A 24,368-nucleotide genomic window follows, 5' to 3' on the forward strand; every position below is an offset into this window, starting at 1 on the left:
ATATGCAGGGAGGAGGGCTGGAAGTCCCTCAGCTATGTGTGGGTTCACTATAAAAATATGATGATAAACTAATACCCCTAAATGGGAATGTAGTATGATTGGTCAGTAGTTATATTCATTATTGGTTATATTTTTATTTTTTATATATTTCTTATTCATTTTATTATTATTTTTTTCTACAAGTGTGGCCAACCACTGTACCATTTATCTATTCGCTATTAGAATATAGGGTTGTAGATATCGCATTGGTGTGAATGGCACAGCCAAATTTAACTGGTTAGTAGCATTGACGGTTACTTAGATACCTGATCAGGTAACTGATGGACGGGTCACGTGATTACGGCTTCCGTGCGTCCTCGCATCTATTCAAGTGACATGCCGGGATCATGGGGTCAGGTCCATGTGACCCTTGGATATTCGCACCAGACGCAGTGAACATTGTTTCATGCTAGCGGCGCCATGTTGGCAATACAGAGCGGGTAAGCGCTACTCTCCCATAACATTTATGTATTTAATTATGTATTTCATGCAGCTCATGTGTCATCTATTAATTGATTGCTGTATACAATTAATTGTTACTGTGTTAATGTTGGAGTTATGATTCAAGCAATATTTTTTAATATTGGAGCACTATGTAAGCACTTTATTGTAAATGCACGGCACTGACCTTTATGGATTTATGTAACACTATAATGTAAATTTTATACAAATTTTATGAGATTCTGTGATTTAATTAGATGTTTACACTTGTTGTAATTGCACTTAGCTGGGTATATATACCCCTTAACATGTGTGTATCACTAAGCTTGAAAATGCAGAAACGTTGCTTCACAAGAGAGATTAGATACAGTCATGGCCGTAAATGTTGGCACCCCTGAAATTTTCTAGTAAAATAAGTATTTCTCACAGAAAAGGATTGCAGTAACACGTGTTTTGCTATACACATGTTTATTCCCTTTGTGTGTATTGTAACCAAACAAAAAAAGGGAGGAAAAAAAGCTAATTGGACATAATGTCACACCAAACTCCAAAACTGGTCTGGACAAAATTATTGGCACCCTTTCAAAATTGTGGAACAATAAGATTATTTCAAGCATGTGATGCTCCTTTAAACTCACCTGGGGCAAGTAACAGGTATAGGCAATATAAAAATCACACAATATTCAAGCTGTCCTTCAGGCTCAGGGAACATCAGTGTCAGTGTGAACTATCCGTCGACATTTAACCCGATAACGACCATGGACGTCTATACTCGTCCAATGGCCGTTACCGGGGTATGACGCGGGCTCCCGACTCAAGCCCGCGTCATACCAGCCAGCCCCCAGCTGATTCCTGTAGCTGGGGGCCGGCGTTAATAGCCGACATGCGGCGATCGCCGCGGCCGGCTATTAACTCTTTAGATCGCCGCTGTCAAAGTTGACAGCGGCGTCTAAAGGTGCCTGTATACAGTCCCTGGTGGTCCAGTGGGGTGGATCGCTCCCCCGCAGCGCGATCGCGGGGGAGCGATCCACTGCTGAGGTAGCCTGAGGGCTTACCTCTCCTCCTGTGTCGGCTCCGGCTCTCTGAATGATAAAGCCTGGCAGGACCAGGCTTTATCAATCGAGCGCAGAGCACACAGATGAATGGGATTGTATGCAATCCCATTCATCTGTATGAGGAATCAAATGATTCCTCCTAAAAGTCCCCTAAGGGGACTAAAAGTGTAAAAAAAAAAAGTTTAAAAAAAGTTTAAAAACACACACATTAACCCCTTATTTATTAAAAGTTTAAATCACCCCCCTTTTCCCAAATTCCATATTAAAAATATGTAACCATAATAAAAATAAACATATGTAGTATCGTCGCGTGCGTAAATGTCTGAACTATAAAAATATATCATTAATTAAAGCGCACGGTCAATGGCGTACACGCAAAAAATTCAAAAGTCCAAAATAGCGTATTTTTGGTCACTTTTCATACCATAAAAAAAGGAATAAAAAGCGATCAAGAAGTCCAATCAAAATAAAAATGGTACCGATTAAAACTTCAGATCACGGCGCAAAAAATGAGCCCTCAAACCGCCCTGTACGTGGAAAAATAAAAAAGTTATAGGGGTCAGAAAAGGACAATTTTAAATGTATAAATTTTCCTGCATGTAGTTATGATTTTTTCCAGAAGTGCGACAAAATCAAACCTATATAAGTAGGGTATCATTTTAATCGTATGGACCTACAGAATAAAGATAAAGTGTAATTTTTACCGAAATGTACTGCCTAGAAACAGAAGCCCCCAAAATTTACAAAATGGTGTTTTTTCTTCAATTTTGTCGCACAATGATTTTTTTTTCCGTTTCGCCATAAATGTTTGCGTAAAATGATTCATGTCATTCCAAAGTAGAATTGGTGGCGCAAAAAATAAGCCCTCATATGGATTTTTAGGTGCAAAATTGAAAGGGTTATGATTTTTAAAAGGTGAGGAGGAAAGAACAAAAGTGTAAAAACAGAAAAATGCTTGGTCCTTAAGGGGTTAAATGAAAGGAAATGCTATGGCAGGTGACCCGGGAGGACCCCACTGCTGACACAGAGACATAAAAAAAAACAAGACTACATTTTGCCAAAAATGAACTTGAGTAAGCCAGAATCCTTATGGGAAAACATCTTGTGGATAGATGAGACCAAGATAGAGCTTTTTGGTAAAGCAGATCATTCTACTGTTTACCGAAAATGGAATGAGGCCTACAAAGAAAAGAACACAGTACCTACAGTGAAATATGGGGGAGGTTCAATGATGTTTTGGGTTTGTTTTGCTGCCTCTGGAATGAGTGCAAGGCATCATGAAATCTGAGGTTTACCAATAGATTTTGGATCGCACTGTATAGCCCAGTGTCAGATAGCTTGGTTTGCATCCGAGACCAGCAGGACAATGACCCCAAACATACGTCAAAAAGCACCCAGAAATGGATGGCAACAAAGCGCTGGAGAGTACTGAAGTGGCCAGCAATGAGTCCAGATCTAAAACCCATTGAACACCTGTGGAGAGATCTTAAAATTGCTGTTGGGAAAAGGCGCCTTCAAATAAGAGAGACCTGGAGCAGTTTGCAAAGGAAGAATGGTCCAACATTCCGGCTGAGAGGTGTAAGAAGCTTATTGATGGTTTTAGGAAGCGACTGATTTCAGTTATTTTTTCCAAAGGGTGTGCAACCAAATATTAAGTTAAAGGGGTACTCTGGCGCTAAGACAGCTGTCACGCCCCCTCCCATAGGCTTGCATTGAGGGGGTGGAGCGTGACATCACATGGGGGTGGGGCCGTGACGTCACAATGCTCCGGCCCCGTGATCGCCAGTATTCAGAGCCGGAGCGAACATGCTTCGGGGACTGATTGTAACGGGGTGCTGCGTGCAAGATCACGGGGGTCCCCAGCGGCGGGACCCCCGCGACCAGGCATCTTATCCCCTATTCTTTGGATAGGGGATAAGATGTCTTAGCGCCGGAGTACTCCTTTAAGGGTGCCAATGATTTGGTCCAGCCCATTTTTGGAGTTTGGTGTGACATTATGTCCAATTTGCTTTTTTTCCTCCCTTTTTTGGTTTAGTTCCCATACACACAAAGGGAATAAACATGTGTATAGCAAAACATGTGTTACTGCAATCCTTTTCTGAGAGAAATACTTCATTTTCTAGAAAAATTTCAGGGGTGCCAACATTCACAGCCATGACTGTAATAAATTTACTTTGTTTATTGGAGTGCTGCATCCTTGGCGTTTTTTTATCTGGATGGACCCTGATCAGGTTTGGGTGCTGGCACCATAGCTACATTTTTAATTAGTGGTGCAATACCTTTTTCTATTTTTTATATATATAATATTTTTTTTTCTTTTGCTGTAGATTTTGTCATAAAATGAGTGATATCATTACAAAGTGCAAATGGGCCGGCATGAAACAAGAGGACGTAGGTCTTCCTTACATAAATGATGGTGGTATTTTCATAGTGGACGAGACCCTTGCCTGTTGGTTACTGTAATAGAATCTGTGGATCACAGTTAATATGGTAAAGACAAATCAGCTGTTTTAACATAGACTTATAATGCATTCCACTACTGTGAAAGACATATATAACACTCACATTTTACCAGTTCTTGCTGTTTGCTAAAGACCCACTAGATGTCCCTGTGCTCGTTCATTCATAAGAATTTCATACACATAGGAAATAAATGTATTAAAATACTAATCTTTAAATGGTGGTTATTAGATTGTTTCAGAGTTTCTGTAAGTCACCTAAAACATCAGGTCTCCTAAAATATACAAAACTACATTTTATGAAAGATATTTCTATAATAGAGTATTATTATATTTAAAGCAATTGACTGTATATCTGGCAGTCCAGTTTCGTCATCGGTGAAGCAAGAAATCTTTTTGTGTCTGCTGCAAACTTTTTTTTTTTTTTAAAGACATAGATATATTATAGCTTCTTTTTTGTGATCTATGTTGTTTTATTCAATTGCACTATTTTATGGTCCATATAACAGCTTTTACATTTTACCAATTTTTTGGGGGGTAAAGAAAACAGCTAAGTCTGCCATTAATTTATTTCCTTCTTTATGTTCTGAACTGTGTGGTATACATTTTTACTTTTATGGGGAGGCAAAATAATTTTTTTTTTTTTTACTATGTTTAATCACTGCACAATAAAAGAAAATGGAAATTGAAGAAATTGTGTTTAGGTTTCTTACAGAAAATATAGTAGTATCTGTCCAATTCGGCTTAGGTTCACCCTGGCTTTATGGGATCCTGCTTAATGCTAATGAATACAGTTGTGTTCATATGTGGCGTTTAATAATTTTACCACAGTTTTCCAAAGAAGCAGTAAAAAGTTGCATAATAGCACACTCGCCCTTATAAGCACAGTTTTGCCACATTTTCGGAACACACCTATAAAATAGTGGGTAATTAAATGCCATGTGTGAACACGGGGCCCTATTAAACAGAGCGATTGTCAGTTGAACAGGCCAATATGATGTCTCCCTGTAATAGAGCATGTGCAGCCGATGACCGAATGAAGCAATGGGCCAATGATTGATCGGCAATCATGGTATAAGAATGGATTTATGCGGATGTGGCAGATTTTGCCTATGTAAAGCAGTTCTGTTCATCTGAATGGGATTGTTTTGCCAGCAAGTATAAGTACATATTTCGGCTTAGATTGACAATAGTGTTAGAGGCCTGCTTTGTGTGTAAATTGGATTACTAGAAGGCTTTACAGATTATCAAAGCATCAAATATTCATCTCACTGGGACAGATTACAGCTCACTATTAAATAAAAATTGCTTCAGATGAGTTACACTAATTTAATATTGCAAATTGAATTCTTCATAGAAACAAGAATATGAAAAATAAGGTCCTATATAAGAGGCCTTCTAGTCATGGGAGGGGGATGTGCTGACACTTACTGCAGTTGTATTACAGGCCTTAGTATCAGATCCCATATAAAATTGTCAGCGTTTTTTTCTGATTTCCATTTTTATACCTATCACGGATGTCTAATTTGCATTGGAGCTGCATAACTTATTCCGTCATTTATTGAGAAAGCTAACGTCTTAATATCTGCCTGCTGCACTATGAACGCCTATCAAAACAATCATCCATGTCAAACTAAGGCTTCGAAATAAACAACGTATGTCCAGGAATAAAACAATACTTCCAACAGATTGTTGTTAAAATTATTAAATAAAGTGAACATCTGCTGATTTGTGAAATGGCGTCCAGACCACGTGGCAAGAGAGATGCAAAAGTGTGAGATCAATCTTATCTGTTCTGCCTTTTGCTCAGAAGAAATTAATTAGATGGGCACTTTTTCCCATTGCCATTCAATAGAGCCTTGCAGGTGTTAGGCTGATAGAACGCTCGATTAGCTAATTAAATTCTAATAATTTGGGTACTCATTACACTGTTGCCACTGACAACTGATGCTTCCAGCAGATGGGATGCCTTTCACACAGCATGGCAGAATCAGGCTTTCTTATTATTAATATTTGCCTTGCTGACTCGGGATTCTCATCGCCTATTCAAAGAAGAGGAAAAGAGGAAGAAAAGGCAGAGTTCATGTTTGTTTTCCCGCAGTGTTAATGAGCGGCACCACCCTGTAATCTTATCAGGGCACATTTTAATACCATGTCATCCCCAGTTTACAGCTTTTCATTTATGGAGGTATTGCTGTGTTAGGGCCCTTAAAGGCTATGCATGTATCTGTGCTGTCATGGAGAATTAAATGTACCCCAACACTGTGTCCCTGCAAACTTGGAGTTGTGCATATTTAGCTAAAGTTTGCCTGGATCTCTGTTATAAGTTCATGTTTAGTTAAAAGAACGTCATGGCACTTAGTAATAGGATGCGATATGGTATTTTATTCAGCAGATGGCATAGGTCAGACGTGAATGCTGAATAAAATACCTTTTGGCATCCTACTACATGAGTGCCGGGAATTCCTTACTACAGTGCTAAGACTTACTTTATTGCACCTTGATCAGGCAGTAGTAGTGACCAACGTAGAATTTTTGTTGAAGACTGCATAAATGGCATCATAACTGCTGACAGTACCAGGTAGATGAGGGTTAATCAGTTTAAACGTACTTTAACAGTTCATGCTATAAAGTGGTTTTCAGAGAAATAATGACCGATTACCTATTTTTAGAATAGGCTATCAATTGATTATCATCATGTTTCCAACACCTGCCACCCCAACTGCTAAGTGGGGTTGCCGTGGGCAGATCTATGTAGTGAACAGGGTCGGAAGCAGTTGCAGTAACCAGTCTTGGACACTAGGCCATCAAGCATTTTTTCCTGAAAAACCCCTCTAATTCTCATTGCAGTGCAATCACAAGTGTCCTCTGGACAATTTCTGTACTATGCGCCCCTCAACCCCTCACCTCTGCTCCGAGTGACAGCTGTAGTGGTCTAATACTGGGGCTATTTTTTAATACAGGGAGCACAAAGTCTTACATTTATTGTTCAGGGGGCAAAGTGTTTTGTTTTGTTTGTTTTTGTACAGAGGGCACAGAGTAGCCATTTTGCTGCTCAGTGGGTACAGTGTAAAGATGTTCAGCAAAAACAAAAAGCCAAAGACATCTGGAGAAGTCAGGAGAAGTCATGGCAGATTGGAATGGATGGAAAAGAAAAAGAAGGAGAATGACTCCAGTCAGAGAAGACAGCACCACTCATAGGATCTGCAGAGAGATGAGGAGTGGTAACCACTCCAAGCATACACTTAATATTTGTTAAGGTTATATTTATGTTTATGCTTTATTCTGATTTTTTAAGCTTGAGTATGTTATTTTTTGTATCTCTATGTAAATTTTTTATATTTGGGGGTATGTAGAGGAATGCCAAGAGATTTGCCTTAGCCTGCTAAGTACTGCACAGCTCTTTGTCCTTTTTGTTATGCACAACCTAACTAAATAGAGTGCACATGTAGTGCACATGTAATGTAGTGAGTGTGGGTAAGTATGTATAATTACATGTGGCAAACCAGTAGTCTGGGCAGGAGGGGGCAGACAAGTTTGGATATTGTATGGAAAATTACTGTTATTAGATTAAGTTTATTAGATAAATATTTGCAGGAATCCAATACATATCTTTCTTGTCAAGTAGAAAACCTGTTGTTAAAACTTGAAATCCCACCCCCTGCCATTCCTCCCTACGTAAACAACCAGTGGACAGGTGTGGCACTATTTCTGACAAAAAGCAGCCATGTTTTCAAACTCCTTTAAGTTCTCTACAGGGTTTACTGCTAATTCCTGTCTCAAACATTTATGGCATTTTAACAGACTATATATATGCAGGAACAGTGTAGCTCCATGGGCTATGTTGTTTCCATGACACTGGCTACAATACAAGTGTGCTATAGCTCACATCTGCATATAGGTCTACTTAACCACAGGCAGGTCATAGTGCCCAAGCCGCTTCATATGCACTGCAGAAATATCGGACTAGACCATGGTACAATGAAATAGGATGTCCTTGTTTGGTGAATCACTTTTTATATAACATTATGTAGACAGCATGGTGCATATGTGTCAGTTACCTGAATAAGGGATGGCATCAGAATGCAGTATTTAGCTGTAAAACCTTGTATACTGGCATTTGAATTAATCTGGAACATGTGCCACCTACCTTAACATTGTTGCAGAACAACAGACTCCTTTAATACAATGGTATTTCCTAAAGGCAATGGCCTCTGTAGGAGGATAATGCCTTCTGCAATTATCCCGCAAAAATGAATTATAGTGATTCAAGGAATAGGATATCAAGGACCTCCAAAATCCCAGATCGAAATTTAATTAAGGTTCTTTGGGTGTTTTACAGTAACAAGTCAGATTCATGGCAGCCTATACTCAGCCTGCAGGACTTAAAGGATCTGCTGTTAACATCTTCCAAATGAATGCATACCTAGAGATGTTACTTGGAAAGGATCCTTGAATTGTCTGCTACTGTCCTCATCTAACACCTGGCAGATTCGCAGTTCCTCCTGTCCAGCACAGCAGCAGTAACCATGGTCCATCCTTTTCCATTTATTTACTAACATGTGGAAGCTGACAAGGTAAGACACAGAAAAACATATATGTGTAAAGTGTCACAGAAAATAATTTCCACATTAAACATTATTGCATATAATGGATATTTTAGTAAATGTTAGTGTCTCAGGATAGAATTTAACCTGGTGTGCCACTCTATGAATACATATAGTACATACATATACACCCACACTCAGTACATTACACTTCACATTTACTTATGGACCTTTAGTACAATAGGCAAATTAATCTAAATTCAGAATGTGTACCATCTAAATGTAGGAGATCCACGTAGGCTACATGAGATTTATGCATCAGAACTAAGATCAAAACATACATGCAGCAGTAGAAACAAGTACATAACATAGATATATAACAATACAGAACAAATCTCAAAACATAAAGGCAGAGCAATAAATAAGCCCATAACATAAATACAATACCAGAAGCAAGCCTATAACATAAATAAAGCACCAGAAGCAAGCCTATAACATAAATGCAGCATCGGAACCAATTTTACAACATAAACATAACTCCAGATGCAAGCTCATAACTTAACCACAGCACCGAAATCAATCTCATGACATAAATACAGCACCATGACCAATCTCATAAAATAGAACAGCAGAACCAATGTCATAATATAAATACAGCACTAGAAACAATAAGCTCATAACATACTAAGTATGGTTAAAAACAAGACACATGTCCATCAAGTTCAACCTAAGGAATGGAAGAAGATATAAACACAGCAACAGAACCAATCTCATAACATAAGCGCATAACATAAGCGCAACAGAACCAAGCTAATCATATAAATACAGCACCAGAGCCAAGCTCATAACACTCTACAGTGACAAGTGATTACAGTAATGGTGAGACACTGGAGCAGAATAAACAATGACATCTAGTTGATGTCTCTGACTTGAGCCATTTTCTTTCTTCTTTTTTTTTATATCTGGTCCAAACCTCTATAGGTGTCTGTAGAGTTACTACATAGATGACTAAAATATCCATAAATACATCCTAAAAATTCCCCATAGTGTACCCTTGAATAAAATACACCGATAATGTGCCCATGAATAAAAATTTGCCCCACACATTGCTTTCAGATTAAAGCAAAGAAAATCTCCCCACACCGCGCCCCTGAAAACAGATGTACCCCTAAATAAAATTGATCCACACAGTACTGAATTCATATTCAAGTTGAAGTTCAGTTCAGTTCCATGTGTCCATAGTATATGCCACTCATTTCGGTATTCACAATAATCATGTTATACTATGGAGGGATTCGTTCCTAGAGACATTGCTGCTTGTAATACAGAACTGCAGGGACTACATCTTGTACAACATTTATGTTTTTCATTTCTGCTTTTAGTTTGTTGTTCACAGAAGTTTTTCTAGAGACCTATAATTCTATAATTGTGCCATTTTATTGACTTGTTTTTTTTTGTGGGCATGTTTGGTATCACATGTTGGTGCTCACCGATTTTTCACAAAACCCTTGTATTTCTTTGCCGCCATGCACACTTGCCTTAGATATATATATATATATATATATATATATATATATATATATGTATAACACATCACTGTTGCCATTTTAACCAAATGCTTGAACAAGCAGATTAGTAAACCAAATGGCTTCTGGAGCTGTTTCTCTTTTATTTGAGGGTGGCTTGCTTCAGGACTGCTTAAAAGGTGAAAGGTTTTGAAGACACAAAGGGGAGCAGACATTGCCTTTGAATTTGGGATTGGGGAGCATTGTTAGAGATAATTTTCCAGCTGTCACTTAGTAATATCGATCTAGCTTAAAGCTGGTTCTTCCTTGCATGGCCACCTATAGTGTCATGGAAATCCCTTTTGCGTACGTATTGCTGAGGAGCAGGAAGGGCACTGCACTGCAATAGGTTTAAAAACTAAAGAAAACATTCGGAGCAGAAGGCACTCCTCCCAATGACTATACATTTTTCATCGGAAAAAGACCAATATTCATTATTTTAATGTATTAAGCTGTGTATCCAAAGCATCATTTAGGGAATAGTTGATTCCTTTTATTGTATTTTATCACACAGCCCTATTAATGCCACAGAACCTTTTGAAGAGCCCTTGTTGTGCAGCGTAGATAGTTGCAGAGGTGATATAAAGTTGTGTTTATTTATACAGCTATGCTATAAAACTGGATGAGATTGTAAGATACACAAAAGCATCTAAGATAGGTAAAACTGATATAAATAAACTCTGTGACCAAATAAAAGAAGAGGGGTGTTGTTTACAGTCTGTATATCTCCAATCTATGTTCACTATAGCTAGTTGGAATCGATAAATACTAGTAGGCACGCTTTAGTATATTGAGAGTTGTTCATAAACAGCATTTTACAAGAGGACATGATGCACTCCCTTGAGCCTTCTCACTATTAAGGTACTACGAAGGAAGGATGTGCACAGATGGAGTGTGCAAGTGCACCGTTGGTCTGATGAGACACGATACACACAGCTGCTTTAAACAACTGGCTTGGTAGCATGTTAGGAAGGTGCACAAGTGCTACAGGAGGTAGTATCTAAAGAAAATTCTCTGGAAAATAAAAACTGGCAATGTGGTTGCGTTGCGCTCAGCCAAATGCGGTAAGTACTTCTGAAATGTTGCTGTTAACCTGTATTTTTTTTATACTTGCAAGTTTTAGTTATTTGGCAATTAGGGCGTAATTTCTAAAACTGAAAAGTAAAAGAAAAAATTCAGGTTAACAGCAACATTTTAGAAGTACTTACTGCATATGGCTGAGCACAATGCAACCATATTGTGTATTTTTACCCTACAGTCATGGCCGTAAATGTTGGCACCGCTGACATTTTTCAAGAAAATGAAGTATTTCTCACAGAAAAGGATCGCAGTAACACATGTTTTGCTATACACCTGTTTATTCCCTTTGTGTGTATTGGAACTAAACCAAAAAAGGGAAGAAAAAAAGCAAATTGGACATAATGTCACACCAAACTCCAAAAATGGGCTGGACAAAGTTATTGGCACCCTTTCAAAATTGTGGAAAAAAAGATTGTTTCAAGCATGTGATGCTACTTTAAACTCACCTGGGGCAAGTAATAGGTGTGGGCAATATAAAAATCACACCTGAAAGCAGATAAAAAGGAGAGATGTTCAAGTTCCACAGTGCACAACATTATCAAGAATTTTGCAACCCATGGCACTAGAGATGAGCAAACTTTTGAAAAATTCAATTAGCCAAATTTTCAGAAAAAATTTGGTTCGGGTCGAATTTATTTGCGCCGAATCTATATTAAAAATGGCTATTTCTCGCCTACAGAGAACCTCAATAGGGGCGTAGAACACTTTGCTTTGTTCTAACACGCATATGGAGTGTGCTGGGGTAGTGAAATAATACTGTTATTCAGTATGACATGCAGATTACAGGCATTGCTATTAGAATCACTGCTGCAGAGCAGCACAATAACAGAGCCTGGAGGTGGCAATAGTATGATTAGACCATATAGTGGCTGAATGACACAGCTTGGATGTGGTTGGAGCATGAGGAGACCATATAGTGGCTGAATGACACAGCCTGGAGCTGGCAGCAGCATGAGTAGACACTAGGGCTTCACAATCTTTAATATTAAAAGATGAATTTTGAAATTTAAATTGAAGATTTATGGTAGCAAGTGCTACAATAAAAAATGTCACGCCCAGGCCCAGCAGCATCAGTAAACCATATATCGGCTGAATGATACTGCCTGGAGGTGGCTGAATAATGGCACAGTCTAGAGATGGCTGAAGCATAATGAGACTATATAGTGGTGGAATGGCACAGCCTGGAGGTGGCTGAAGCATGAGGAGACCATATAGTGTCTGAATGGCACAGCCTGCAGTTGGCAGAAGCATGAGGAGACCATTGAAATTTAAGATTGTTAAATTTAAATTTAAGATTTTGAAATTGAGGATTTTGAAATTAAAATTTTAGTGTCCCTGGTCCCCGGCATGTGGGTACAAAGGACCAAGTTTAACAAGCAGTCACATGGCACCACAATGACAGAGCCTGGAGGTGGCATCAGTATGAGGAGACCATATAGTGGTTGATTGACTGCCTGGAGTTTGTGGCAGCATGAAGAGACCATATAGTGGCTGAATGGCACAGCCTGGAGTTTGTGGCAGCATGAGGATACCATATAGTGGCTGAATTGCACAGCTTGGAGTTGGCTGAAGTATGAGGATACCATATAGTGGCTGAATGGCTGCCTGGAGTTTGTGGCAGCATGGGGAGACCATATAGTGTCTAAATGGCATAGCCTTGAGTTGGCTGAAGCATGATGAGACCATATAGTGGCTGAATGGCACAGCCTGGAGTTGGCCGAAGCATGAGGAGACCATATAGTGGCTGAATGGCACAGCCTGTAGTTTGTGGCAGCATGCGGATACCATATAGTGTCTGAATTCCACAGCCTGGAGTTGACTGAAGCATGAGGATACCATATAGTGGCCGAATGGCACAGCCTGGAGTTTGTGGCAGCATGAGGATACCATATAGTAGCTGAATTGCACAGCCTGGAGTTGGCTGAAGCATGAGGATACCATATAGTGGCTGAATGGCACAGCCTGGAGTTGACTGAAGCATGAGGAGACCATATAGTGGCTGAATGGCACAGCCTGGAGTTTGTAGCAGCATGAGGATACCATATAGTGGCTGAATTGCACAGCCTGGAGTTGGCTGAAGCATGAGGATACCATATAGTGTCTGAATGGCAAATCCTGGAGTTGGTTGAAGCATGAGGAGACCATGTAGTCTCTGAATGGCACAGCCTGGAGTTGGCAGAAGCATAAGGAGACCATTGAAGTTTTACATTTTTAAATTTTAATTTAAGATTTTGAAATTGAAATTGAGGATTTTGAAATTGAAATTTTAACTCCCAAGTCCCCGCCCCCGGCGTGTGAGTACAAAGGACCAAATTTAACAAGGAGTCACATATCACATGGCAGCACAATGACAGAGCCTGGAGGTGGCATCAGTATGAGGAGACCATATAGTGGCTGAATGACTGCCTGAAGTTTGTGGCAGCATGGGGAGACCATATAGTCTCTGAATTGCATAGCTTTGAGTTGACTGAAGCATGAGGAGACCATATAGTGGCTGAATGGGACAGCCTGGAGGTGACAACAGCACCATCAGGAGTCCTGAAAGTGACCCCAATGCAGAGGAATTTCTGAAACTGGGGACCAGAACCTTAGTTATGTTTTGCAGTATCCACGGAAGCATGGGGAGACCATAGAGTAGCACAATTAGGGAGCCTGGAGGTGGTAGCATCAGCATGAGGAGACCATAGAGCAGCACAATTAGAGAGCTTGAATATGGCAGAATCAGCATGAGGATACCATATGGCGGATGTCTCTTGGGATGAAGTGGATGACCGAGTGAACCGATCAATCACAGCTGCTGGGTTGCTGGTCGAGACACAACTGCTAGCTGACACCGGTAGCTCAGACCTCTCGCTGCAACTCTGGCTGCCACACGCTCCTACTCTGCTGCGACCTCTGCCTGCACCTGATGAATTTAGACCTCTGCCACTCCACTGTGCACGTCCTGGGACTACTCTGCCTGACATACTTATTGCGTATATGAGGGAAGTACAATACGCTTCACTACGCTTAAAACATTATTTGTCTAGAACAGCAGCAGGTGTGTACTATTGGCTTTCCTTTCACAGTATATAGGCCCTTGACAGATTAACAGGTACAAAATAGTACACTACTTAGATGTACATATGTGGTATGCACTTATAGGGGCAGAAAAATGTTGTACGCTTAAAAAAAATTATTTTAATAAAACACCAGCTGGTGATTACTTTTGCCTGGACTTTCACAGTATCTAGGCCTTTGACAGATTAACAGAAATGACGGGCCTGAAAATGGCTGCCAAATATAAAGGGCTGTGACATCACAGGGGTAACTGGCTGCTGACATTTAAATGAAATGAAACGCTATGGCAGGAGACCCAGGAGGACCCCACTGCTGACACAGAGACATAAAAAGCAAACTGAACTTGAGTAAGCCAAAATCCTTCTGGGAAAACATGTTTTGGACAGATGAGACCAAGATAGAGCTTTTTGGTAAAGCACATCATTCTACTGTTTACAGAAAATGGAATGAGGCCTACAAAGAAAAGAACACAGTACCTACAGTGAAATATGGTGGAGGTTCAATGATGTTTTGGGGTTGTTTTGTTGCCTCTGGGACTAGGTGCCTTGAATGTGCTCAAGGATTCATGAAATCTGAGGATTACCAACAGATTTTGGGTAGCACTGTACAGCCCAGTGTCAAAAAGCTGGGTTTGTGTCCGAGACCAGAAATGGATGGCAACAAAGTGCTGGAGAGTTCTGAAGTGGCCAGCAATGAGTCCAGTTCTAAATCCTATTGGAAACCTGTGGAGAGATGTTAAAATTGCTGTTGGGACAAGGCGCCCTTCCAATAAGAGAGACCTGGAGCAGTTTGCAAAGGAAGAGTGGTCCAACATTCCGGCTGAGAGGTGTAAGAAGCTTATTGATGGTTATAGGAAGCGACTGATTTCAGTTATTTTTTCCAAAGGGTGTGCAACCAAATATTAAGTTAAGGGTGCCAATAATTTTATCCAGCCCATTTTTGGAGTTTGGTGTGACATTATGTCCAGTTTGCTTTTTTTCCTCCCATTTTTGGTTTAGTTCCAATACACACGAAGGGAATAAACATGCGTATAGCAAAACATATGTTCCTGCAATCCTTTTCTGTGAGAAATACTTCATTTTCTTGAAAAATTTCAGGGGTGCCATCATTCACGGCCATGACTGTACGTCTTCTGGTTTGGTTTTCATTACACAAGCTGAGCCCACCAGCGGGAAACCAGAAAATAAATCAACTCGTGTGAACAAGCCCTAAGGGTAGAAACATACGATCAGGTTGCATTGCAGTTGCATTGTGGTTTGTAGCTGCATCACTTCAGTTTACAATAGTATTTTTCGTCCTATAGGACGCACTGGCGTATAAGACGCACCCAATTTTTAGGGGCAAAATCTAAAAAAATAAAGATTTTGAACCCAATAGTGGTCTTCAACCTGCGGACCTCCAGATGTTGTAAAACTACAACTCCCAGCATGCCCGGACAGCCGTTTTGCAGTTTGTAGTTTTGCAACATCGGGAGGTCCGCAAATTGAAGACCACTGCATAGGAGGTAATACTCACGTGTCCCACGCTGCTCCGGACCCGTCACCGCTGCCCTGGATGTCGCTCCATCGCTGTCGCCGTGTCCCCGTCGCTCTGGAACGTCTCTGCGGCCGGCCGGGTATCCTCGCTCTCCGTCGCCGCCATCACGTCGTTACGCACGCCGACGCACGTACGCGACGATGTGATGACGAGGAAGGAGAGCGCCGGCCATACAGGGGATCCCTGAACGGAGAAGACACCGAGGAGGCAGGTAAGGTCCCTCCCGGTGTCCTCTAAGCACTACCCCGGCTATTCAGTGGGGCTGTTCGGGGCCGCCGCGGTGAAATCGCGGCGGTCCCGAACAGCCCGACTGAACAGCCGGGTTAGTGTCACTTTCCCTTCAGACGCGGCGGTCAGCTTTGATCGCCGCGTCTGAAGGGTTAATACAGGGTATCACCGCGATCGGTGATGTCCTGTATTAGCCGCGGGTCCCGGACGTTGATTGCCGCAGGGACCGCCGCTATAGGGGTGTATTCGCCGTATAAGACGCACCAACTTTTTCCCCCCAGTTTTGGGGAAGAAAAAGTGCGTCTTATACGGCGAAAAATACGGTAATACAATTATTTAATTGCAGCATTGGAAATGCAACTGCAACGCAACCTGATGATGTGTTTGCTCCCTATAAGAATTACATTGGTTCTTTTTGAATGACATTGCTTTAAATCCTTTGAATTCTGTGTATTCACTTTTTAATCATGTAAAACCTCCGCTTTATGCATGGAGTCTAAATGAGAAAAAGCAATAACAATATCAGCATTAGTAAACATTACTACTGACCATATAAGACTACTGGTTTTCTATATTGCTATACTTGGAAAAGAAATAGTATAATTAATGTATTTTTGTACAGACAAGGGATTAAAACTGGAGTCCTATTCAAAATATTCATCATGTTATTGTTTACGTAACTATTCCAAGCTAATTAGATATGGCAGATCAGAGGTTAAAATCTACTCTTACACCCCCCCCCCCAGAAAAATAGAGGGTGCATTTTAAGTAATCCTGCCATCTGATCTGCCTACCCTCCACAGAGGCTTGTGCTGCCTTTGATGTGTCAGCCCTGAGCACGCTTCATAGATGCACAATAGCAGTGCCAGTGACCAGAGAGCATTGAAATGCATTGTGAGTCACAACAGCAGCAGCAGCGGCGGCGGCGGCACAAGCACAGGCCGGTAATAGCCCAGCTGTTATCTGATTCAACACTCCAGCAGCTGCACTCCCTGGCTTCATAAGAGAAGAGCACTCTGTTCTGTGCCTCTGCCAATATTACCTTTCAGCCAGCTAGACATATGTCACCTTTCTACCTTCTTGTTTCACATTAGGATATAATAGAGACCATTACGAAAGTTATAAAGAGGATACATAGCATAAAAATGTACCAGATATCTCCCCTGTTACACAGCCATTGGAAAGAATTACCTTGTAAAATATTGGTCAATAAAGTTTTTGCTTTCGTCTGCAGTCAACTTCTGTGTATTAAAATTTCCTCAATTTTTTTTTTTTTTTTACTTTTGCCGAATTAAATATAAAATTCTGCTTAATGCTCCTAAGTCAAAGACAGCAAATTTCCAAAATGTCAATTTGTAGTTACCAACAAAGCAGCAATTTGTATTCTGTTGCTAAGGAACAACTGCTAGAATATGAAAAAATAATCTGTTCCTTTAGGGGTACTATACACACACTTCTCTCAGTGTTTTGTTATAATGGTAGTTTTTTTTACAAATATTTTTGCATGGCCTTTTTCATTTTGTAACAATATCAACATATTTATGCAAATAAGAAGAAGGAAAAGACGGGAGCAACTCACCCGAGACCCAAGAGGTTAACAAGGTAAATTCTTTATTCCATAAAGTGCCAGTGCAAATGTAGACCACGCAAATGCCTCCCGTGGTCTACATTTGCACTGGCACTTTATGGAATAAAGAATTTACCTTGTTAACCTCTTGGGTCTCGGGTGAGTTGCTCCCGTCTTTTCCTTCTTCTTATTTGCACTTTATGGACCGTACCGCATTCTGTGAGCACCACCCACAGCAGGTACATTACCTCCTAGCGCAGTCTTAATATATAACACTGTGACATCTACCTACCAGTTTATACTAGTGCCAGGCTCTACTCTTCTTGTTGAATGGACCTTTATGAACATATTTATTTTGTGTGTTTGAGTATTCTAGAAAAGTGTATGAAAAATGACAAAATATTATACGATAATTGAAGCATGCTGCATTTGAACACAACAAGTTATTTTTAATTGCGTTAAATTTAACATTATGGCATGTGGGCGCTTTATCTCACGGCACCACTAAATATACAAAAGGAAAATACATAGCAAAACATAGAACAGAACAATGTCCAGGCAAGATACTAAAGACTTTAAAGACAACATGTCTGTGGCCTCTTTGGACCCACCTGATGTATTAAATTCTTGAAATAATTCTGGGACATCTTTTCTTGTAGCTTTGTGTTATGCCATTTGCCTGCTACTCTTACTAGAAATGTAGGTCTAAATAACCACCAGGGTGTTGCTAGTTGGAGATGTGACCCTACATAATCCCGCACTGTCAACTCTTATTGGGTTATCTCAGACAGTGTAGGGACACACCTCATCTGGTAACACCCAGTTGGCTATTTAGTCCTTAATTTCTACTAAGAGTAACAGAAAAATGGTGTAACACAAAGCTAAAAACATGCTCCAGAATTTCATTAGTTCACAGTGTTAGAAATCCTCTCAGGAGAAGGGGGTGTTTCCCTCCCTTGTGGTGATGGGAGGTGATTGGTATGTCTGTTCATGCAGCCTAATTCATAAGTCATCTCGTGTCCATGACTCATGGACAAGCTGATACTTCTGTAGAATGCTGTAGAAAGTGCCCCAGTAGATATGGGGACCCCTAGTGGTGGGATTTTCAGTAGCTGTTTTCTTTATTAAAGGGGTAAAGCTGTCATGCCTCCTCCCATAGGCTTGCGTGGAGGGGGCGGAGCGTGATGTCACACGGGGGCGGGGCCGTGACATCACAATGCTCCGGCCCTCGTGATCGCCAGTAATCAGACCCGGAACGAACATACTCCGGGGACTGATTATAACGGGGTGCTGCGTGCAAGATCACGGGGGTCCCCAGTGGCGGGACCCCCGTGATCAGGCATCTTATCCCCTATCCTTTGGATAGGGTATAAGATGTCTTAGCGCCGGAGTACCCCTTTAAATATTGAAAACGAATTTAAACAACCATATTTCAAAAGGTCTTTATTTTTCATCAGTAACAACATATGAAAAGTTTTGGGATCTGACATTGCCTATTTAAAGTAGCATCTTGCCGCAGAGTTTTTGACTTATGACATGAAAATCACATGTGAACTCATGAGTCCAGCCTTGAAGTAAACATTGGAACAAAGACCTAGTTTTTATTCTGCATTTAAAAATTCATAGGGGGGATATAAAAGTCTGGTAAACTCTGCTTGTATTTTTTGCTTTTTCCCGCAGCATGACCTTTTAAAGTTGCACACACTGACATTTATTTGTCACATTGTAAACATTTCCCTGCTGCTAAATCTCTCTTTCCAGCTGTTTCAAAATGCTTATTTGCGCTGCAGAAATCCACCACTTGTGTGCCCAAAAAATGACTGCTTTTCTTTTAAAAATCACCGAACATTTTTCATTTTGTCTGCTGAGTTTCTGCATTTGTGGTGCAAATACAAGCACAAAGGCCATGCTGCAAAAAATAGGTGCAAAAAGTACTGGGGAAAGATTTCTTTATTCCTTTCCCCCTTTGTGTGAGATTGCATTCTGGTTTTTGTTACGCCTTTGTGGTCTTTTTCACATTACACATTCATGTCTTGCTAACTTTATAGCTATAATTACTAACACAGTAGATGGTTGTTTGTAGGTTAACTTAATTTTTTCATTATTTTTCCTTTTGGTGGTACATGGATATCTGCATGTTATGCCAATAATATGTCTGTATAACATTAATTTTTATGGTTTTTGTTTTAATTGTACAAAAATATATATTTTTATTTAAAATGATTTGCTATTCAGTCTAAAAAAGCAGGAAAAAAAAACATTTGCTTTTTAGTTAATGCTGTGTGTATAGCAATGTGGCAATAACATGTTAAAGGGGTACTCCAGTGGAAAACTATATTTTTTTTTTTAAATCAACTGGTTCCAGAAAGTTAAAGGATTTGTAAATTACGTCTATTAAAAAAAAACGTAATCCTTCCAGTACTAATCATTTGCTGTTTGGTCCAAAGGAAGTTATTTTATTTTTGAATTTCTTTCTGACCACAGTGCTCTCAGCTGACACCTCTGTCCATGTCAGGTACTGTCCAGAACAGGAGCAAATCCCCATAGCAAACCTATCCTGCTCTGGACAGTTCCTGACATGCACAGAGGTGTCAGCAGAGAGCACTGTGGTCAGATAGAAAATAATGATACAACTTCCTGTGGAGCATACAGCAGCTGATAAGTACTGGAAGGATTAAGATTTTTTATTAGAGGTAATTTACAAATCTGTTTAACTTTCTGGCATCAGTTGATTTAAAAAAAAATTCCACTGGAGTACCCCTTTAATGTCTCACACAGGCCTAAAATTGGGCAGGGACACTTAAGCCATAAAGCTTTACTTTCACAAAAAAAATAATAAATTTTGACATGTTGTCCAGACATGATAAAAGTTTTGATTGCATCAGGTGTCCCTCCTGAGACCCGCTGCGATTGGTAGCTATAAGCTAGCTAAAGTTTTCAGCAGGGCGCCACTTACCCCCTAACTGTCAGTCAAATCTGTCCTTTTCTCCGCATAATGGTACATTCACAGAGGTGGATTACCCACGGGTTTCCTGTTGTGAGTTTGAGTTGTGGTGGATTATACACAGCAGAAAATCCTCAGCAGATTACATTGATCTCAATGGAGTCTGTTGCAGTTTAGCTGAAGTGACTTTTGCTTAAGCTCACTTTATCACAGCAATATGTTGGCAGGGCCGGTTTTAGACTTAGCGTGGCCCTAGGCAAAATCAAAAGAGGGGCCCCAAAAGTCGTAATAGTGCACTAACCAGATTTGCACATTTTCATTTTCACTTCAAATATCATAAAAAATATCTAAAAAGCAATTGAAGAGTCCCATCAAAACAAAAATGATACCGATAAAAACTGCAAATCAAAGCTCAAAACATGACCCTCATACATCCCCATATACAGAAAAATAAAAGTTAGAGGGATCAGAATAGTACAATTTTATATTTTTGTATAGTTCCCCCACATTAGGTTGGCAGTATAGTTCCCCCACATTAAGTTGGCTGTTTAGTACCCCCACATTAGGTTGGCAGTATAGTTCCCCCACATTAGGTTGGCAGTATAGTTCCCCAACATTAGGTTGGCAGTATAGTTCCCCCACATTAGGTACAGTATAGTTCCCCCACATTAGGTTGGCTGTATAGTTCCCCCACATTAGGTTGCTAGTATAGCTTCCCAAGATTAGGTTGGCAGTATAATTCCCCCACATTAGGTTGTAGTTCCCCCACATTAGGTTGGCAGTATAGTTCCCCCCACATTAGGTTGTAGTTCCCCCACATTAGGTAGGCAGTATAATTCCCCCACATTAGGTTGGCAGTATAGTTCCCTTACATTAGGTTGGCAGTATAGTTCCCCCACATTAGGCGCAGTACAGTTCTCCACATTAGGTTGGCAGTATAGTTCCCCCACATTAGGTTGTAGTTCCCCCACATTAGGTAGGCAGTATAGTTCCCCCACATTAGGTTGGCAGTATAGTTCCCCCACATTAGGTTGGCAGTATAGTTCCCCCACATTAGGTTGGCAGTATAGTTCCCCCACATTAGGTTGTAGTTCCCCCACATTAGGTAGGCAGTATAGTTCCCCCACATTAGGTTGGCAGTATAGTTCCCCCCACATTAGGTTGTAGTTCCCCCATATTAGGTAGGCAGTATAGTTCCCCCACATTAGGTTGGCAGTATAGTTCCCCCACATTAGGTTGGCAGTATAGTTCCCCCACATTAAGTTAGCAGTATAGTTCCCCCACATTAGGTTGGCAGTATAGTTCCCCCAAGTTAGGTTGGCAGTATAGTTCCCCCACATTAGGTTGGCAGTATAGTTCTCCCACATTAGGTTGGCAGTATAGTTCCCCCACATTAGGTTGGCAGTATAATTCCCCCACATTAGGTTAGCAGTATAGTTCCCCCCACATTAAGTTGGCAGTATAGTTCCCCCACATTAGGTTGGCAGTATAGTTCCCCCACATTAGATTGGCAGTATAGTTCCCCCACATTAGGTTGGCAGTATAGTTCCCCCACATTAGGTTGGCAGTATAATTCCCCCACATTAGGTTAGCAGTATAGTTCCCCCCACATTAAGTTGCCAGTATAATTCCCCCACATTAAGTTGGCAGTATAGTTCCCCCACATTAGGTTGGCAGTATAGTTCCCCCACATTAGATTGGCAGTATAGTTCCCCCACATTAGGTTGGCAGTATAGTTCCCCCACATTAGGTTGGCAGTATAATTCCCCCACATTAGGTTAGCAGTACAGTTCCCCCCACATTAAGTTGGCAGTATAGTTCCCCCACATTAAGTTGGCAGTATAGTTCCCCCACATTAGGTTGGCAGTATAGTTCGCCCACATTAGGTTGGCAGTATAGTTCCCCCACATTAGGTTGGCAGTATAGTTCCGCCACATTAGGTTGGCAGTGTAGTTTCCCCACATTAGGTTGGCAGTGTAGTTCTCCCACATTAGGTTGGCAGTATAATTCCCCCACATTAGGTTGGCAGTATAGTTCCCCCCACATTAAGTTGGCAGTATAGTTCCCCCACATTAGGTTGGCAGTATAGTTCGCCCACATTAGGTTGGCAGTATAGTTCCCCGACATTAGGTCCCCCCTCTCCCCCTGCTTTTTCTATTTTTCATATTTCCTTACCTAGATGCGCTCGGCAGGCTCAGGTAATGCGGCGGGTCTTGTGGGCTGTGTGGATAATATGACGAGTGACGTCTCCTGCCGGCTCCTCTGCGCAGCGTCAGGGACGTCACTCATCATTTTCTACAGGGCCGTCCAGACTGCTAAACTTAAGCAGCCAGCGCTGCAGGGAATGAGGAGTGACGTCCCTGACGCCGCGCAGAAGAGCCGTCAGGAGACGTCACTTGTCATATTATCCACACAGCCCACAAGACCCGCCGCATTACCTGAGCCTGCCGAGCGCTGCCAGGTAAGTAAATATGAAAAAATAGAAAAAGCAGGAGAAGTGTCCGGGCCCGCCGCTGGTCACTGTTTTAAAGTGGCCGCGGACAGGCTGCAGTGGGCTGCTGATCCGGTACTGAGCAGCCGGCAGGGGGCCCCCTGGGGGATGGGGGCCCTAGGCAATTGCCTGGTTTGCCCCGCCCTAATGCCGGGCCTGTATGTTGGTCAGTATTTGTAATCCATAAACTAATAGTGGAACCAAATCACAAAGAGGTACACATCTCTCTATTACATTGTTCACTGTGTAGATTCCACTCTTAATTTCAGTTTACAGATACTTATGCAAAATACAGCTCTGTAACTGTGGCTTTAGTGTAAATTTACAGATATGAATGGGGTTTTGCAGAAATCCATGCACATGCTGCGGGAACAATCCTATCCAGAAAAATAGAACCGATTTTCTGTCAGAAGAAGTTTTGAAATAAATCTACCTAGTGTGAATGAAATTGGGAAAAGATGAATGATGTAATGAGTAAAAGTCCCATTCTTTGAGACTGCTTGACACTAGGTCCCTTTTTCTTTACAGTATATATACACTGTGGGCTCTTCAAAGCATGGAGACATCATAAAGATTCTTTTCAGCAGCAAGGGACCGCAATGAAAGTTAGATGATGGGCCCAGGTATACATGACCTTAATATAGACCCAAAGAATAATGGTTTGATTGCATGGGGATGAGACTTTGGATCGTCCCATAATACCAAGAAAGGGGACTTGAGTCTCCCATCAAAATGTAGCAGTGGTGCACACACATGACTGCGGCTCCACTCATTCTCTATGACAGCTGCAAGAATTAACCAAGTTTGTGCATATCTCTGCCAGCTACAATTGCGAATGGATGGGGGCAATGGTACGCAAGTGTGACAGCTACCTCTTTCTGATTGGACAATAAGGTCCCTGTTTTTGAGATTGTGGGGGTTCCAGAGTATGGACCCCTACCCTCCCATTCCCCTGAACAGACAGTTACCCCCCTATCCTGTGAATAGAGGATAACTTCTAATGGTAGGACAACCCCTTTAGTGCTCCATCTGTGCGTGTGAAGTAATCACTCTATTCATTTACCATTGCCCCTTCATGAAATACATATTCATGGGTTTTTAATAGTTGTTTTAAATATACCATGATGCAAATTGTCACTGAAATCTGCATAGATAACAACCATATGGAGAACATCAATGAATATGGGTAGATTGCCACAAGTGATTTCTAGTGATCTGCTTTTAAGGTATCGCTCAAGCAGTTCTCCACAGCTGTGAGGGGCAAGTGAATTTAGGAGGTGTCTAACCAAATCTATACAATAGAGTAGAAGACTACTGAAAAGCCTATTAAGATTAATGTGCTTCCTTGTCAATAAA

At 41.0% G+C, this 24,368-nt stretch overlaps 1 protein-coding gene across 2 annotated transcripts in view; it reads left to right on the forward strand.

Moving 5' to 3' along the window:
• The window catches only part of FAM120B (family with sequence similarity 120B), a 305,127-nt gene that overhangs the window by 187,111 nt on the left and 93,648 nt on the right, over positions 1 to 24,368 (forward strand). For both annotated transcript variants that reach the window (XR_008891441.1, XR_008891440.1), the window contains exon 13: positions 8,337 to 8,571. The gene's annotated coding sequence lies outside the window, so the exon portion shown is untranslated. The remainder of the gene's footprint in view (positions 1 to 8,336; positions 8,572 to 24,368) is intronic.

The sequence above is a fragment of the Hyla sarda genome, chromosome 3 (assembly GCF_029499605.1).
Source record: "Hyla sarda isolate aHylSar1 chromosome 3, aHylSar1.hap1, whole genome shotgun sequence".
Taxonomy (NCBI): domain Eukaryota; kingdom Metazoa; phylum Chordata; class Amphibia; order Anura; family Hylidae; genus Hyla; species Hyla sarda.